Here is a 6014-nt window from a genome sequence, read left to right on the forward strand (position 1 = left end):
AAACAAGTAAAGGCCACTACATTATAGATGTTGAGCAAGCAGAATTGAAGTACTGCCTGTGCCCCCAGCACTCCATTCACACCCTTAATTTATATAATATATAAACAATCTGTCACGGTACTAAATCGCTTTAGGGTGCGACCACACCTAGAGTTTGTTTTCTTTGCTCTGTATCATGCCAGAAAAAAATACATTGAAAGTCAAAACAAAATTAATTCTGGTGCGCTGAAATCAGCAAATACATTGTAGATATTATACTTAATTATTTATTTTATTTTATTTATTTGTTTATTTTGATAGGGACAGAGCACGTTAATGAACATCAGCATAAAAATACACGATGTAAACATGCCAGAGTTAGCAAAAATGCTAATTTACATCCGTAGTCCCTAGGCAGGTAGCAAAAACAGTAACATTACAAGTTACAAAATACAAATATACAAGTAGAAATAGACAAAATACACTGAACAACACATGAGGTTAAAAGTGATCACAGTTCTGGTCTGCCTTGAGCCATTGTTTTAGATGGGTCTTAAAAGTGGGACATGTAGGGCACTCCCGTATTGTAAGTGGGAGGCCATTCCAAATTTTACTTCCCTTTACTGAGAGCACAGTTTGTGCAAATGTGGTGCGCCTATGTGGCTCCTCGCAGTCCCTCTAGTGGCCCTGGTGCCAGTGCTGCTGTCAGCCCTCTGTTGTATGAATTCATTTAAAGGAGGTGGGGCAAGCCCATGCAAAGCCTGGTACATAAAACAAGCATATTTGAAATTTTTGAAATTCTCAAAGATCAACAAATTATATTTTTCCAGAATGTTACAATGATGAAATGAAAGTGTTTTTTTTTATCAAAAACCTTTATGGTTATACTGTATACTATATATACTATATATTATACTACCCTAAGCGCTCATGCCCCAGTAAATGAGGTCTAACGATGCCCCTCACGCTGACAGTGTGCTAATAACACAAACTCAAACCTTCAGGCAGATGAGCCTCCAGTGGCTTGTGCCCAGATCTCAGTCCAAATGAGGATCTTTAGGTTGTTCTGTTGGCAAAAGCAGACACGGGGAATCACAGGTATGTTTTTAGGGGTTTTTATTTACCCAAAATATTTACAATTTAAGAGTAACAAAAACCAATGATAACATTCAGGAAAAAAAAAAAATATATATAATCTGGCCAAAACAACTGAGGTCAACTTAATTAGACCTTAATTACAGCTTAACCTTAACCAGCTTGACCTGCTATAAATGAGACATGAGGGAACATATATAGTGGCTAGCCAAACTAAAATGATACATGAGAGCAGAAAAACTAACAGACAACAAATTAGGCATTTACACATTCAACTATCTACATGAATGAATGAATGAATTTCTTTATTTGAACAGGGACAAAGTACAAAGAACATTAACCTTATAAAACAAGGAGAGATGTAATGTACCAGGTTTTAGCAAATTGCTATTTTCCGCCCGTAGTCCCTGGGCAGGTAAGTAAAATAATAAAATTGTACGAAAATTACACATTAAAAGAGTACAAAAATATCATGGTAATCAATAAGAGTATACAAACACAATCATCCCCACATCCCCAAACCTGACACAAACCCCCACCCCCACCCCCACCCCCTCACCACCAACAACACTAATTTACAAATGTGTACAGCTTTGCTGTGTAAGTATCCACTGTTTTGTTAGACGGGAAAAGGTTTGCAGATTTGTTGTTGTTATTAGTTCTGTTGGAAGACTGTTCCACTGTTTTATGGCCATAAAGGTGAAAGATGATTGGCCAAGAGAGGTCTTGCGTTGTGGAATTCTGCACTCCCCCCGAGTGGTTGACCTAGTGGCTCGTGTTGTTTTTTCTGAGCTGAGTATGACAAAGTTCCTCAAGGGGGGAGGAGCAGCATTATGAATGATCTTAAAAATTAAGCAAACATTTGAGTGCACAATCAAATTTTCAAAATTTAACATATTGTATTTCGTGAGTATATGACAGTGGTGATATTGACGTGTTTTTTTATCATGAGTTTTAAGGGCGCTTTTATATAATGACTCAAGTGGTCTTAATGCTGTTTTTCCTGCCTGAGACCAACTCGTCATACAGTACGAAAAGTGTGAAAGAATCATTGCATTTAAATAAGTATTCGATGCCTCAACTGTAAGGGAGTTTCTTATATGTCTAAAAGTTGCAAGGGTAAATTTCAGTGTGTTTCCCAGTTTTTTGATATGCTTTCTGAAATTAAGAGTTTGATCAAGAGTGACACCCAAGTATTTAAATTCATCCACATTTTTAATTTTTTGTCCATTTATGTAGATGTCAGGGCAATCTCTCAGTTTGTTTCTATTGGTAAAGTACATAGTTACAGTCTTTCCAACATTTAAAGTGAGACAGGAGTCATTTAACCATTTAGCAACATTTTCCATTTCCTTTGTTAATTTTGTGGCAACTTCTATTGCATTTTTCCCATGGATGTATAGCACAGTGTCATCTGCATACATCACAATTTCAGCATCATTGCAAACAGATGGGAGATCATTAATGTATATACTAAAAAGCAGTGGTCCTAGAATCGAGCCTTGTGGCACTCCCATGGTGCAAGCTTTTAGGGGTGATAATTTATTGTTTATCCGCACACACTGTTGACGGCCATTTAGGTATGATTTAATCCAATTTTGTGTAGTTATGGAAAGGTTGTAGTTAGCCAGTTTGTTGAATAATATTCAACATTAACAAACTAATATTGGTTAAACAAACAACAACCAACATCGAATAAATACAAAAACTCTATATAATTTTACCAGGAACATAGTTACGTAGTTACCCGCCCACATAGTTACCCCCCCCCCCCCCCCCCCCAAGATGGTGAGTAAATGGACTCTCCCGAAACTCCGTCCTTTGACAGCAGAGGAAACATATAAAGAAAGAAACTGGTAACATAACAGAATTATAAGAGAATACAGCCGTACAATGTCAAACCAAAATGCGTGCACTCAATTTAGATAACACTCGTATGTGTTGTCATTATGTGATTTAACTGTGTGTGTGTGTGTGTGTTATTACTAATGAGCCGAAAAGAATAGGGAAAATGTAGTGCAGGCTTAACTTAAATTTAATGTGTGGTGGGAGATGCTGCCCTCACACCGGTATTAGCTAAGTGTATCTAATGAAGTTGGTACATATATACTGTATACAGTACATATATATTGTTACATACATATATACCAAAACATATAAAATATATATAATATAATAATCATTGTGTAATCAATGGTCAATATTTTGTATTGACTATGAATGTGCCGTTTGGGCAGAAAGAGAGAGACCTGAGCCTCCTCTTTAGGAAAAGTCTACTCTGCCTTCTCTTGTACAGTGCCTCCATGTTGTCATTCCAGTCCAGTTTGTTGTTGATATGCAACCCAAGGTACTCGTAATGTAAGAAAGCCCGTCAGCGACACCTAGCGTCATGAAAGAGTATTACTCCCCTATGTCGAACTTTGCTGCATCAGCCGGTTACTGTGTACCCGAGGAGTCATTCATGGACAGTTCTTCCTCTTTACTTTCTATTGCTGATTGTGCGTTCATGAGTACTATGTGAGTATTGGAAATCACTTTTATGTTTGCTCTCGCAGTACTATCTGTTAATTGTGTAATTTGTTTAAAACTGGAAATCCACTACCATCTCTTTTGTTGTACTGAGGCTGAGCTGCAGATGGCTCTCCTTTCACTCTCTGCCAGACTCCTCATTGCTTTCACTGATGCATCCCACAATAGAGGAGTCATCAGTACTTCTGGAGGTGGCATAACCCAGTTGAATCAGAAATCCAAGGTGTAGAGGGTGAACAATAAAGGGGACAGAGAAATGCCCTGCTACTCCACAGCATGTCTGACATATTGCTCTGGATATGGATGAACTGCGGCCTAAGGATTTTTCCTGCATCTAGTTGAATCCGTGCCTCAAAGAATTTAGGCTGCTCTGGTACTATCTAAGTGTACTGAATAAAGTTGGTACTGAGTGTATCTACAGTGTAACATGTATACTGTTACTCTTCCCTCTCTGTCATGCCAACTACTCAGTTGGTAGATTCTTCGGATTTTGATAGCTGCCAACCTCATAGTGATGAGCTCTTCCCAAGTGTAAGACAGCATAATTTCTTTTCCAAGTCTGTTTGTAAGGTCAGAGAAGTGATAAAAGTACCAAACAAGTAAACAAAAAAGAGGACAATAATTGAACCCTAGGCCAATTTTGTAGATTTGCTGCCATCTAATGGTTAAAAGTGTGCTATTGCAATTGCCATCTGCTATTGGCTGATCTTTGGTGCCAGGTGATGTCACCACCTGGCGTGCTCAATAGAGTAGAATTGCCTGAGCAAGCTAGTTACCGATATCAAAGAGGCTAGTTGCCGATATCAAAGCGGATTCGCAACGATGGGATTCTCCCTTTCTCTAGGATTCGGACCATAAAGATGAACGTCTTACCAAGGCTTCTATTTCTTTTTCAGTGTCTGCCAATTTTTTTTTTTTTACCAAAATCGTTTTTCAAAAGGTTGGATAGGTCAGTTTGGGCAGGCAAGTCCCCAAGGGCATGCAGAGCAATTCTTCAGAGACGTAACAAAGACGGAGGCTTATCTCTACCTAACTTGCTATTTTATTACTGGGCAGCCAACCTTCAGAAATTGCATTTCTGGTATGGCTCTTCTTACACTGATTGGTGTTTAATGGAAGCTCACAGCTGTCATGCAACCTCTCTGGCTGCTCTGCTTTGTGCCCCCCTTGCCTCTTGTCCCTCCAAATATACTTCAAACCCAATTGTTCTATCATCTCTAAAAATTTGGAAACAATTCAGACATTTAATTTCAAACTCACCACTTCTTCTCCCTGTAGCCCCATCCGTAATAACCACTTGTTTGTTCCCTCTAAACTTGACACAGCTTTTGCATTGTGGGAAAGGAAAGTTATAGTTGATTTCAAAGACTTATTTCTTGGTAAAACATTTGCTAACTTTGATGATCTTCGCAAAAAATTTGACCTACCACAATCTAGTTTGTTTCGGTACTTTCAAGCACGAGATTATGCTCGTACACACTTTGCCTCATTCCCTCTGTTGCCTGCTGGTTCCCTGATAGACAAAATCTTCTCACTCTCCAAGTCAAGTATGATATCAATCCTTTATGATCTCATTATATCTTCTGGGACTCCCTCTCTTTCTGTGACTAGGGATAGCTGGGAGGGAGAACTTGGGCTTGACCTTGCGGATGAATGGTGGGAGACAGCTCTCGATAGGGTAAACTCTACGTCTTCATGTGCTTGCCTAACTTTGATTCAGTTCAAGGTCTTGCACAGAATACATTTTACCAAAGCCAAACTCTGTAAACTCTGTCCAGGCACGAGTGATACATGTGATAGGTGCTCTTTATCAATTGCTGATCATACTCACATGTTTTACTCCTGTTCAAAATTAGCTGGGTTTTGGTCTGTCTTTTTTGATACTTTGTCTAAAGCTCTCAATATTACACTTGAACCCAGTCCTTTGACTGCTATCGTCGGCGTGCCCGAGGATTTGACTGGTCTGACTAAAAGAGAGCGTGATGTCATAGCCTTTGCTTCACTTATAGCCAGTGGTGGAAGAAGTACTCTGATCCTTTACTTAGTAAAAGTACCAATACAGCAATTTAAAAATACTCCATTACAAGTAAAAGTCCTGCATGAAAAATCCTACTTAAGTAAAAGTACATAAGTATTAGCAGCAAAATGTAGTTAAAGTATTAAAGTAAAAGTAGTGGTTTGGTCCCTCTGACTGATATTTTATTATATATGACATCATTAGATTATTAATACTGAAGCATCAGTGTGTAAGCAGCAAGCTAGTTTAGTCCAGTGGTTCCCAACCTAGGGGTCGGGCCCCTCCAAAGGGTCACCAGATAAATCTGAGGGGTCGTGAGATGATTAATGGGAGAGGAAATAAGAAAAAACAAAGTTCTGATCCACAAATCTGTTTTCAGTTTTTGGACATTTTC

Source organism: Centroberyx affinis, unplaced genomic scaffold, assembly GCF_046629955.1.
Source record: "Centroberyx affinis isolate AG114_WGS23_722 - 3 ecotype Tasmania unplaced genomic scaffold, CSIRO-AGI_Caff_v1 ptg007620l_1, whole genome shotgun sequence".
NCBI classification, from domain to species: Eukaryota; Metazoa; Chordata; class Actinopteri; order Beryciformes; family Berycidae; genus Centroberyx; species Centroberyx affinis.